Raw genomic sequence first — 14,052 nt, 5'->3', positions numbered from 1 at the left:
TGGCACTGAAGTGTCTGAAACTCATAATAGGAACTCCAGGGAAACAAAATATTGACAAATATTAAACTGTTTGGTTGACAAAAGAAACCTCAATTTAAATTTTAAAAGATAAATTGTTTAACAGGGGTTCACACTGACTCACCTGACTGGCCGACTCAGGATCCACCCCTCAAGCACCGCGATTGGTTGCAGAACACGCTGCTCCCTGGGTCCTCCGGCTCTGAGCTCTTTTCCTGTTGGTTCCCAGAGCAATCAATCACCACTCACCAACATTACGCTGCCAGATGAAGTTGAGGGGCTCAGAGGAAGAAATAAATGGGTCCGTGAATCTGAGTTAAGTAATAAAATTAAGTCAAATCAAATGAATTGTTGCATTTAATATATTCCTTTTGGGCCAAGTGGGAAACAAGTGACGTGTGGGCTGTGCAGAGTGTCTGTGCCCGGTTACGCAGCGTGTCCCTGGCTCCCCGCTCCAAGTGCACATGTTTCAGCTCACATCCAACTGACTGGATAAACCTCGGCCGTCTAAACCCATCACACAAATATCAGCATTTGTGTTTAGTTATGCTAAACCTTTATAAACACTGGTTAGGCCTCAGCTGACACACTGTGTTCAATTCTGGGCACCGCATTTTCAGAAGGATGTCTACACCTTAGAGAGGGTGCAGGAGAGATTTACTAGAATGGTATGAAGGATGAGGGACTTCAGTTATGTGGAGATACTGGAGAAGCTGCAGTTATTCTCCTTGGAGCAGAAAAGGTTAAGAGGAGATTTGATAGAGTGTTCAAATTCATGAACAGTTTTAATAGATTAAATAAGGAGAAACACTTTCCAGTGGCTGAAGGGTCAGTAACCAGAGGACACAGAGTTCAGGTGATTGGCAAAAGAAGCAGAGACGACATGAGGAAACATTTTATAAGCAGCGAGTTGTTGCAATCTGGAATGCACTGCCTGATAGGGTGGTGGAAGCAGATTCAATAGTAGCTTTCAAAAGTGAATTGGATAAATACCTCAGGAACAATATTTGCAGAGCTATTGGGAAAGATCAGGGGAATGGACCTATCTGGATAGCTCTACCATAGAGGTAACAAAGAGGGTAGTGCATTTTGATGTAGTGGATATGGATTTTAGCAAGGCTTTTGATAAGGTCCCACATGGCAGACTGGTCACGAAAGTAAAAGCCTGTGGGATCCAGGGCAAAGTGGCAAGTTGGATCCAAAATTAGCTCAGAGGCAGGAAGCAAAGGGTAACGGGTGTTTTTGTGAGTGGAAGGCTGTTTCTAGTGGGGTTCTGCAGGGCTCAGTACTAGGTCCCTTTTTGTAATCAATGATTTGGACTTGAATGTTGGGTGTATGATTCAGAAGTTTGCAGATGATACAAAAATTGGCCTTGTGGTTGATAATGAAGACGAAAGCTGTAGACTACAGGAAGATGTCAATGGCCTGATCAGGTTTGCAGAACAGTGGCAAATGGAATTCAATCCAGAGAAGTGTGAGGTCATGCATTCAGGGAGGGCTAACAAGGTAAGGGGATACACAATGAATGGTAGGACACTGAGAAGTGTAGAGGAATAGAGTGAGCTTGGAGTGCATATCCACAGATCCATGAAGGTTGCAGGACAGGTAGACATTATAAATACATTAAGAGCAAGAGGATAACTAGAGAGAGTGGGGCCTATTAGAGGAAATCTGTGTGTGGAGGCAGAAGATGTGGGTATGATTCTTAATGAATACTCTGCATCTGTTGTCACAAAAGAGAGGGGCGATGCAGACTTTGCAATGAGGGAGGAGGAATGTGAAATATTAGACGAGATAAACATAGTTAGAGAGGAAGTATTAAGGGGCTTAGCAGCTTTGAAAGTGGATAAATCCCCAGATGAAATGTATCCCAGGCTGTGAAGAGAAGCAAAAGAGGAAATAGCAGAAGCTCTGATCATCATTTTCCAATCCACTCTGGCTACAGGTGTGGTGCCAGAGGATTAGAGGATTGCTAATATCGTACCTTTGTTTAAAAAGGGAGAAAGGGACAGACTGAGTTATTACAGGCCAATCAGCCGAACCTCAGTTGGGGGGAAAATGTTTGGGAAAAAAAACTGAATTTCTATCCTGTACTTAGTGCTGTCTTTTGTATACTCCTTTTACAGGGTGTTAGAAGGGGGAAATATGTAAATGGGAAACTCAAACCAAACATCATGTCAAGATATGACAGTCACTCGATGCATCAGGACCTGAATATCATCGGCCTTTGATTGTGGAAGGAGAAATGTTTCTTTGTTCTGTCTGTGGGAAAAGATTTCAAACATCAGTGTGACTGGAAAAGCACCGAGACACACACAACTGAGTGAGAGTGTTCCAGTGCACTGCCTGTGGAAAGAGCTTTAACCAGTTACACAGTCTGAAAAAACATCGCACCATTCACAGCGGGGAGGAACCGTACACATGTTCTGTGTGTGGACGAGGCTTCAACTGATCATACAACCTGGAGAGACACAAGGACACACGCACTACGGAGAAACCGTGGAAATGTGGGGACTGTGGGAAGGGATTAACATCCCGGCTCGAAACTGGGGATAAGCCGTTCACCTGCTCTCTCTGTTGGAAGGGATTCACTCAATTGTCCAGCATGCTGACACGCCAGCGAGCTCGCAATAGGGAAAAGCCATTCACCTGCTCCGTGTGTGGGAAGGGATTCACCTGTTCCTCCCACCTCACTACACACCAATTAGATCATGCTGAGGGGAGACCATTTAAATGCTGTGACTGTGGGAACAACTTTACAACCTCTGAGGAACTGATTACACACTGACGAGACACCGTTCTGTTGCTCTCACTGCGGGAAGAGGTTCCGGCAGTCATTCAGCCTGGCTGAACACCAGCTCCTTCACATTCATCAGAGTCCATTCAGTTGCTCTCGCTGTGGGGAGAAGTTCAGCCAGTCATTGCAACTCGCTGAACACAGCGGGTTCACACCGGGGAGAGGTTGTTCATCTGTTCCGTGTGTGGGAAGAGATTCACTCGGTTATCAATCCTGGTTGGACACCAGAAAGTTCACTCTGATAAGAGACCGTTTAAATGTTCTGATTGTGAGAAGACCTTTAAAAGAAATAATAACCTGCTGATACGCCAACGCACTCTCACTGGGGAGAAACCATATTCCTGCTCCGTGTGTCAGAAGGGATTTGTTGCATCGCCCCAGCTGCTGATACACCAGCGAGTTCACACTGGGGGAGAGGCCGTTCACCTGCTCCGAGTGTGGGAAGGGGTTCACTCAGTTATCCAACATGTTAAAACACCAGCGACTTCACACTGGGGGAGAGGCCGTTCACCTGCTCCGAGTGTGGGAAGGGATTCACTGCTTCATCCAGCCTGCTTCATCACATTTCGATCGAAGTTGGATTCTGCTGTAATTGCTGCTGATAATCACATCCAGGACTGAACCATGTTCATTCTGACAGTTGGAGTTTGTTTCTTTTGATGTTAATGACCTCTATAACTGGCTGGAGATTAATATTCTGGATCAATGCCAAATAAATCGGCTTTGTTTCAAATACACAGTGTGTCGAGTATTTAATGTCCCCAAGAAAAAAGGAGACTAATTGAACATCATGATCATCATTATAGGCAGTCCCTCGGAATCGACTTGCTTCCACTCTTAGCATGAGTTCTTAGGTGGCTATACAGTCCAATATGAGAACCACAGTCTCTGTCACAGGTGGTACAGATAGTCGTTGAGGGAAAGGGTGGCCAGGGAGCCTGGTTTGCCACAGGTTCCTTCCGCCTGCACTTGATTTCTGCATGTTCTCGGCGATGATACTCGAGGAGTTCAACACCCTCCCGAATGCACTTCCTCCACTTAGGGCGGTCTATGGCCAAGGACTCCCAGGTGTTAGTGGGGATGTCGCACTTTATCAGGGAGGCTTTGAGGGTGTCCTTGTAATGTTTCCTCTGCTTTCATACGCCTCGGTAAATACGTCGACTATGTCCTGGAGTTCAGCCTCTGTGTGTGGAAAGATGCAGGTGCCGTCTGCGTACTGTAGCTCGACGATAGAGGTTGGGGTGGTCTTGGACCTGGCCTGGAGACGATGAAGGTTGAACAGCTTCCCACTGGTTCTGTAGTTTAGCTCCACTCCAGCATGGAGCTTATCAACTAATTGGTATCCTGTTACCGAATGGCCTATTCCTGCACCTATTTTCTATGTTTCTATGCTCCATTTTGGGCCTTTTCTCCTTTCTAATTTTAGATTATTTCAGCTCTCATACCTTCGGTTACTCTCATGGACAAGTCCCAGCTCCCCATACCTTCCAGAGTGCCTCTCCTAGCCTTGGGATCAGGTAAGGTGTTGGTAACACGCCCGGGATCACTAAACACAAAACCCAGCCTGTTAATCCCTTTCAGATACTGGACTTAGCGTGTCCCCACAGCATCTCTCTCCCCTTCAATGTGTGAATGGAGCATCACGCCTGCAAACTTAGTTTTCAATTTAAATCCATCCAGCAAATTATTAAACAAAAGGTGAACAAGTAGCTAGATGATGGCCCAATAATCCTGCTGTATATTCCAGGCCGATGAGACTCTGTTAATCTGCCAGTGAGCTGCTGGACTGCTCTGTGTTTTGCCTGAAGATTTATCCCAGTGTAACCTTTGCTGTTATGAAATGTGTGTCCCTGCTCATGTCTGTTGCAATTGTGTAGAAAAGGGATGTGTAAAGAGATGGTATTTGTATGGAGATGTGAAACAAGGAATGGTATGTGTGTGTGGCAGTGACACAGCCTTGTGGTCACAGTCAGAACAATGCACAGATAGCCTTGTTAATATGGTTTGAGCAGAGTCAGATCAGGAATGTAGCAAACAAGTTCAGTATAAATATCGCCAGTGTAGTCGCAGCTTGTTAGACACACCTGGGGAGAGGAGAGCTCTGAATCCACTGCATTATCCCTGCTCTCCGGATCAGGTAACTATACTGTCTGTATTTTTGCAGTGCTGTTCATAATGTCAGTAACAGACACTCTGTTGTTGTGAGCTTGATTATCTGGTGTCTGAAACTACAAGATTAAATATTTAGAGACAACATCATCATAGGCAGTCCCTCGGAATTGAGGAAGACTTGCTTCCACTCTTAAAATGAGTTCTTTGGTGGCTGAACAGTCCAATACGAGAGCCACAGTCTCTGTCACAGGTGGGACAGACAGTCGTTGAGGGAAGGGGTGGGTGGGACAGGTTTGCCGCACACTCTTTTCCTCAGGTGGCCGATGGCTACACTGGCACACTAGGGATAGTGTTGAATCTCGTCGTCAATGTCTGCCCTTGTTGATAAGAGGCTCCCGAGGTATGGGAAATGGTCCATCTTGCCCAGGGCCACGCTGTGGATCTTGATGACTGGGGGGCAGTGCTGTGCGACGAGGACAGGCTGATGGAGGATCTTTGTCTTACGGATGTTAGCGTAAAGCCATGCTTTCGTACGCCTCAGTAAATACATCGACTATATCCTGGAGTTCAGCCTCTGTATGTGCACAGATTATCTGGTGTCTGAAACCACAAGATTAAATATTTAGAGACAACAAGCTGAACAAGTAAACACATCACGGCCCAATACTCTGGCTCTGTTATGAGAAAGTCTGTTATGTAACTTCTCGAGTGGACAGAATAAAGAAAGATCCCAACTGTAAGAGCCCCTTGATGCAGTTATACATAGCTTTCAAATCCTGACTCATATCAATTGGGGGTTGGAGAGTAGCGGTGAAGGAGGGGTTGGGGCGAGGGGGGGTTGGAGAGTAGGGGTGAAGGAGAGGTTGGGGTGAGGGTGGTTGGAGAGTAGGGTGAAGGAGGGGTTGGGCTGAGGGGGGGTTGGAGAGTAGGGTGAAGGAGGGGTTGGGCTGAGGGGATTGGAGAGTAGGGGTGAAAGGAGTTGCGATGAGCAGGGTTGGAGATTTGGGGTGAAAGAGGAGTTTGGGGTACATAAGAAATAGGAACAGGAATCGGTTATTTGGACCCTCGAGCCTCCTCCGCCATTCTATAAGATCATGGCTGATCTGATCTTGGCCTCAACTTCACTTCCCTGCCCGCTTCCCATAATCCTTGACTCCCCCATCTCCACCTTAAATATACCACAGCTCTCTGGGGTAGACAATTCCAAAGATTCACAACCCTCTGAGAGAAGAAATTCCCCAGCTCTGTTTTAAATGGGTGACCCCTTACTCTGAAACTATGCCCACAAGTTCCAGTTTCCCTCTACGAGCGGAAACATCCTCTCTGCATCTACCCTGTCAAGCCCCCTCAGAATCTGAAACATTTCAATAAAATCACCTCTCATTCTTCTAAACTTCAATGGGTATAGGCCCAACCTGCTCAACCTTATTTCATAAGACAACCCCTTCATCTCAGGAATCCACCTGGTGAACCAATGCAAGTATATATTCCTCCTTAAGTAAGGAGACCAAAACTGTATGCGGTACTTCAGGTGTGGTGTCACCAATACCCTGCAGGTTGTAGCAGGACCTCTCTGCCTTTATACTCTATCCCCCTTGCAATAAAGGCCAGCATTCCATTTGCCTTCCTGATTACTTGCTGTACCTACATACTAACTTTTTGTGTTTCACGTACAAGGACCCCCAGATCCCTCTGTACCGCAGCATTTTGAAGTCTCTCGACATTTAAATAATAATTTGCTTTTTTATTCTTCCTACCAAAGTGGATAACCTCACATTTTCCCACATTATACTCCATCTGCCAAATGTTTGTCCACTCACATAACCTTTCTATATCCCTTTGCAGATTCTTTGTGTCCTCTTCACAACTTGCTTTCCCACCTGTCTTTGTATCATCAGCAAATTTGGCTTCGTTACACTCTGTCCCTTCATCCAAGTCATCAATATAGATTGTAAATAGTTGAGGCCCCAGCACTGATCCCTGCGGCACCCTGCTAATTAGTTTGCCAACCTGAAAATGACCCGTTTATCCCGACTATCCTGGGGTGAGGGGGGCTCACTGCCCACGAATAGACTGTTGAACTATAATGAGGTTTGTTTTCTCTTTACAATGTTTTGAATTGTGTGTTTAACTGAAGTCAGACACAGGGCTGTAGTTACTCGCGGGCACTGGGCTGTTACTGGTGAATGAATGTGGCCGGTGTTAGTGGGGACTAGATTTGTGTGGGATCATTCTGTGCTAAACACATTGCTGGGCTGCAGGTTTGCCTCAGTCCCATTGAAGAAGTGCTGTTGAAACACAAACCCACCAGAGATTTAAACCCCGCAGGCAATCCCTCAGTGACATCATTGGGGCTGGGGGAAAGATTCCTTCCTGTCTGTCCAGGGGCCACTTGCACTGAGACACCAAATCCAGGGACCACTTACACTGAGACACCAAATCCAGGGACCACTTACACTGAGACACCAAATCCAGGGACCACTTACACTGAGACACAAAATGGGAATGGGAGAGCCTCAGTATGGGGAATGGTTGTGAATCCAGCTGTAGTGAGGGCGGAAGGCGGGTAATGGATGAAGTTCTGACGGTGGAATTAGTTGGGGACTGGTGGGGCCTGGTGATAGGTTATTGTCAGAAGCCCTTTTCAGGCAGGCCGACAATTGGATGTAACCAGCGCAACACCTGGATCCACATGTTCTTGTCCCAAAGTCTAATGTCCCTGATGATATTTTTTCTGAGAAATGTCGAGATGTGAAAGGAGGGAGGAAAGCAGACTCGGTCAGAAAGAAGGTTCCTGGAATGAACAATTCATGAGGCTGTTTTCTGATTCGTCTGCGTGAGGTTTATAAAAAAAATTAAATTAAAATCGACGGGTCTAATGACGGGTCAATAGTGGTTTCTAACCTGAATCACTAACTCGTAAACCGGACATCGTATCGACTATCCCCAACCAATAACCACCGGCCCCAACCACTAATCCCTAAACCTACACCCAAACCCCAGCCCGTAACCAAGGATTATTGACGGGGATCAATGGAGGACCTAATGACATGATAAAGGAAGTATTTGAAACAATGATCTCGATTAAAGAAATAGTGCAAGGTATGATAGTAACAAGAGATTAAATCAACAAGACCATCAAAATCAGCAGTGACAATTACAAAGATCAGAACAGTTCAAAGGCCGACACGTACAACATGTGTGGAGGAGTTTTTACAAAATCAGATCCAAAAAGGGATAACTAGTGCAGAAAATAACAGATTTAAAATCTTATGCAAGGTAGTTCTATAAAGGGGTGGGTCAACAGAACATCAGATGAGTGTAAAGTGAGACACTACAGTTCAGTCTATCACACCCACAAGCCATGTTACACAAACGGAACAAGTTTGGGATATGATGTGATAGAATGCGAACTAGATGAGAACTGAAATAATCTGGTGTAAGAAAAGGCCCAAAAATGGAACAGTCGGTAACAGAACATCAATTAATCTCTTATCACGGAGAAATCAAATATTCGACGCCATGTGTTTGAAAAAAGCTGATTTATTTAATATTTATCCAGAATATTAAGCTTAAGCCCAGTTATAGGGGTTATTAACATCAGCAGAAATAAAGCACAATTGCCATAGTGAACATGATTCAGTCCTGGATGTGATTACTTCTTAGACGGTCCCTCGAGGATGACTTGCTTCCATGACAAAACGGGACGAGTTCACAGGTGTTTCAATGACGGACCTCCAGGTCCATTCCAGGTCTCGAGCTACATATTGAAGGGTGGAAGATGCCTGTGCATAGATTTTTTTAATGTCTGGTGGCCGTTGCACACCAGCCACCACACGGGCTTGACAGAGCTAGGTCTTGTTCCAGTGGCAAGGATTAACCAGGACAACTGGAGACCAGCTCTGCTGCAGGGACCTAGTGCACACACATATCGCAGTGTGGGCTGGCCCGTGCTGTCCCTGGGCCCTCACCACTTCTGGGCCCCGAACTCATGCCTCTCCTGGGCCCCGATCATGTCGCTCTACAATCTCTCGCTGCTCCTTTGCCCCGACCTCAGGCTCCTGCTGTACCTGTCCACGCTCCAGTCAGTGACCTTGATTTTGGTGACGTCCAATCCAGTTGCCCTTCTCCAAGTTGTCGCCCTCCTGCACCAGCTCGCGCTGCTCCCGAAAGTGGTCTCCACGTTCCGGACCAGCGCACCTCCGCTCCTTTTATGGCCCAGACCTGCGGCCGGTGGTTTCTCGCAGGTCGGGGCCTCCACGCTGCCGCGATTAACAGCAGCAATAACAGCAGAATCCAACCGCAGGTAGTTGTGAACTCGCTGGCGTCTGAGCAGAGTGCATGACTGAGCGAATCCCTTCCCACTCGGAGCAGGTGGACGGCTTCTCCCCAGCGTGAGTACGTGGTGTGTCAGCAGATCCTTTTTGCTTTTAAAGCTCTTCACACAGTCAGAACATTTAAATGATCTCTTAACAGTGTGAACAAGTCGGTGTGTCAGAAGATACCCACACTCAGTGCAGGTGAACAGTCTCTCCCCAGTGTGTCTGGAGCTTGGATAACTGAGTGAATCCCTTCCCACACACGGAGCAAGTGAACGGCCTCTCCCCGGTGTGAATGCATCAATGAATATCCAGCCGGGACGGGTAATTGAATCCCTTCCCACAGTTCCCACATTTCCACGGTTTCTCCGTGGTGCAGGTGTCCTTGTGTCTCTCCAGGTTGGACGATCAGTTGAAACCTCGTTTTTTTTCAGGCTGTGTAACTGGTTAAAGCACAGTCAGTGCACTGGAACACTCACTCGGGTGTGTGTCTCTCGATGCTTTTCCAGTCACACTGATGTTTGAAATCTTTTCCCACAGACAGAACAGGCAAACATTTCTCCTTCCACATTCAAAGGCCGATGATATTCAGGTCCTGGTCAATGGAGTGACTTTGTCAGATCTTGATGTGATGTTTGGTTTGATTCGAGCTAATACTATGTTTAATTAATTAGCAAGTTCGAGGGTCCAGTGTCAGCAACTTTAATACCTTAATAAGAAATATAAGATGAGCAGTTTCTCAGTCGACTGCCATATCTTATACTGATCCACCAATCAGAGTAAAGATGCAAGTCCCGCGTGTCCGCAGTAACTGACACCAGGTCAGCCCGCTGGATGGAACCTCGGGCGCCCTGAGCTTGATCTCCGGTGTCTCCCGTCCCGACTGCCCCCTTACATCAGTCTCCCCTCACTTTTATACCCTGCACTGATCCACCTCTGGCACCGGACTCTTCTTTGTCTTCTCTGCTGGGTTTGGGCAGGAAGCGAGGAAAAGACAGCTGGAACTTCTCTAATCTGTGATTTACAAGGACACTTTCTCTGGTTCACAGCAGTTACTTTTCTTCAGTAATCTTCACATTATCCCTAAACTCCCCTGCCTGCTGTTAGTTGTTATTTCTTATAGTTTCACAATTATAGGTACACACATCACGCATTATAATCTAATCTATTGTATTACTCACTCTGGTTTGAGCTTATATTGTGGTTACTAACAGACAAACCCTGTTCTTTCCCCTGATCTGATTACAGATTCCAACAGTGGGTTCAGTGAATGGAATGTCTTATCAGTGTTGCCATGGTGACCTGTCTGCAGTGAATCGATTGTTTGAGTTTCTAACTCAGACTAAACTTCTTTCCCATGATGCACATTAGAGATGTCAATGTGTTTTAGCCAAGTTGTGTTATTATCTCTCAAACATACAAGGGCTTCAGTTACACAAATCTTTAAAACATAGAAACATAGAAACATAGAAAATAGGTGCAGGAGCAGGCCATTCAGTCCTTCTAGCCTGCACCGCCATTCAATGAGTTCATGGCTGAACATGAAACTTCAGTACCCCCTTCCTGCTTTCTCGCCATAACCCTTGATCCCCCGAGTAGTAAGGACTTCATCTAACTCCCTTTTGAATATATTTAGTGAATTGGCCTCAACTACTTTCTGTGGTAGAGAATTCCACAGGTTCACCACTCTCTGGGTGAAGAAGTTTCTCCTCATCTCGGTCCTAAATGGCTTACCCCTTATCCTCAGACTGTGACCCCTGGTTCTGGACTTCCCCAACATTGGGAACATTCTTTCTGCATCTAACCTGTCTAAACCCGTCAGAATTTTAAACGTTTCTATGAGGTCCCCTCTCATTCTTCTGAACTCCAGTGAATACAAGCCCAGTTGATCCAATCTTTCTTGATAGGTCAGTCCCGCCATCCCGGGAATCAGTCTGGTGAACCTTCGCTGCACTCCCTCAATAGCAAGAATGTCCTTCCTCAAGTTAGGAGACCAAAACTGTACACAATACTCCAGGTGTGGCCTCACCAAGGCCCTGTACAACTGTAGCAACACCTCTCTGCCCCTGTATTCAAATCCCCTCGCTATGAAGGCCAACATGCCATTTGCTTTCTTAACCGCCTGCTGTACCTGCATGCCAACCTTCAATGACTGATGTACCATGACACCCAGGTCTCGTTGCACCTTCCCTTTTCCTAATCTGTCACCATTCAGATAATAGTCTGTCTCTCTGTTTTTACCACCAAAGTGGATAACCTCACATTTATCCACATTATACTTCATCTGCCATGCATTTGCCCACTCACCTAACCTATCCAAGTCACTCTGCAGCCTAATAGCATCCTCCTCGCAGCTCACACTGCCACCCAACTTAGTATCATCCGCAAATTTGGAGATACTGCATTTAATCCCCTCGTCTAAATCATTAATGTACAATGTAAACAGCTGGGGCCCCAGCACAGAACCTTGCGGCACTCCACTAGTCACTGCCTGCCATTCTGAAAAGTACCCGTTTACTCCTACTCTTTGCTTCCTGTCTGACAACCAGTTCTCAATCCACGTCAGCACACTACCCCCAATCCCATGTGCTTTAACTTTGCACATTAATCTCTTGTGTGGGACCTTGTCGAAAGCCTTCTGAAAGTCCAAATATACCACATCAACTGGTTCTCCTTTGTCCACTTTACTGGAAACATCCTCAAAAAATTCCAGAAGATTTGTCAAGCATGATTTCCCTTTCACAAATCCATGCTGACTTGGACCTATCATGTCACCATTTTCCAGATGCACTGCTATGACATCCTTAATAATTGATTCCATCATTTTACCCACTACTGAGGTCAGGCTGACCGGTCTATAATTCCCTGTTTTCTCTCTCCCTCCTTTTTTTAAAAAGTGGGGTTACATTGGCTACCCTCCACTCCATAGGAACTGATCCAGAGTCAATGGAATGTTGGAAAATGACTGTCAATGCATCCGCTATTTCCAAGGCCACCTCCTTAAGTACTCTAGGATGCAGTCCATCAGGCCCTGGGGATTTATCGGCCTTCAATCCCATCAATTTCCCCAACACATTTTCCCGACTAATAAAGATTTTCCTCAGTTCCCCCTCCTTACTAGACCCTCTGACCCCTTTTATATCCGGAAGGTTGTTTGTATCCTCCTTAGTGAATACCGAACCAAAGTACTTGTTCAATTGGTCTGCCATTTCTTTGTTCCCCGTTATGACTTCCCCTGATTCTGACTGCAGGGGACCTACGTTTGTCTTCACCAACCTTTTTCTCTTTACATACCTATAGAAACTTTTGCAATCCGCCTTAATGTTCCCTGCAAGCTTCTTCTCGTACTCCATTTTCCCTGCCCCAATCAAACCCTTTGTCCTCCTCTGCTGAGCTCTAAATTTCTCCCAGTCCCCAGGTTCGCTGCTTTTTCTGGCCAATTTGTATGCCACTTCCTTGGCTTTAATACTATCCCTGATTTCCCTAGATAGCCACGGTTGAGCCACCTTCCCTTTTTTATTTTTACGCCAGACAGGAATGTACAATTGTTGTAATTCATCCATGCGGTCTCTAAATGTCTGCCATTGCCCATCCACAGTCAACCCCCTAAGTATCATTCGCCAATCTATCCTAGCCAATTCACGCCTCATACCTTCAAAGTTACCCTTCTTTAAGTTCTGGACCATGGTCTCTGAAATTACTGTTTCATTCTCCATCCTAATGCAGAATTCCACCATATTATGGTCACTCTTCCCCAAGGGGCCTCGCACAACGAGATTGCTAATTAATCCTCTCTCATTACACAACACCCAGTCTAAGATGGCCTCCCCCCTAGTTGGTTCCTCAACATACTGGTCTAGGAAACCATCCCTTATGCACTCCAGGAAATCCTCCTCCACCGTATTGCTTCCAGTTTGGCTAGCCCAATCTATGTGCATATTAAAGTTAGGAGGACAAGTTGATAAAGTGGTTAAAAAGCACATGGGGTCCTAGGTTTTAAAAATAGGATGTGGAGTACAAAAGGGCAAAGGTCATGTAAACCTGTACTAATCATTGGTTAGGCTGCAGTTCGAATATTAGGTCAGGTTTTGGGGATCTTACACCAGGAAGGATGTGGAGACCATGGAGAGGGTGCAGAGAGATTCACTGAGACGATACCAGGGAAGAGAGGCTTTAGTTATCAGGAGATTGGAGAAAGTGGGGCTCTTTTCATTAAAACAAAGGGTCATTGGAGATCTGTTCAAAATTTGATCAGGTTAATGAGGAAAAACTATTTCCACCAGTCGGTGAGTCAGTAACGCGAGGGCATCAAATTCAAATAATCACCAAAAGGCTCAGACCCAGGGGTGAACTATTGAGCACGCTGTTCAACAATGTTCGGGACACTCACTGTCCCTCCGCATCTGTGTCCAGGGTAGGAACTGATGGGTTTCTATCTTTGGGTTAATGATGTTCCCATCAAGGTGACGGATGTCAGTGCCGGGGAATGGGGTATTCTGAGCACCAAGTGTCTGCCTAAAGCACTCTGCAGTCAGGTACAGCACAGGTTAGATACAGAGAAAAGCTCCCTCTACACTGTCCCATCAAACACTGCCAGGGCAGGTACATGGACATGTTACCAATACCTTCTCTGGATACCAAGGCTAGGAGAGGCACTCGAAGGTATGGGGAGCTGGGATTTGTCTAAAGAGTAACCGAACTAAAATAATCGAGTAATGATCGGGTGTCAGTCGTGGCTCAGCGGTAGCAGTTTTGTCTGAGTCAGTAGGTTGTGGGTTCAAGTCCACCTGTAGAGACTTGAGCACA

At 46.1% G+C, this 14,052-nt stretch overlaps 1 protein-coding gene across 1 annotated transcript in view; it reads right to left on the bottom strand.

Annotated features, from left to right (window-relative positions):
- LOC139241195 (zinc finger protein 665-like) overlaps positions 1-14,052 on the bottom strand; it is a 56,435-nt gene that overhangs the window by 18,590 nt on the left and 23,793 nt on the right. Inside the window, exon 2 of the mRNA XM_070869854.1 lies at positions 143-329. The gene's annotated coding sequence lies outside the window, so the exon portion shown is untranslated. The remainder of the gene's footprint in view (positions 1-142; positions 330-14,052) is intronic.

The sequence above is a fragment of the Pristiophorus japonicus genome (genome assembly GCF_044704955.1).
Source record: "Pristiophorus japonicus isolate sPriJap1 chromosome 24 unlocalized genomic scaffold, sPriJap1.hap1 SUPER_24_unloc_1, whole genome shotgun sequence".
NCBI lineage: Eukaryota > Metazoa > Chordata > Chondrichthyes > Pristiophoridae > Pristiophorus > Pristiophorus japonicus.
The sequence above is the reverse complement of the archived record's forward strand: the minus strand, read 5'-3'. Positions and strand labels throughout refer to the sequence as shown.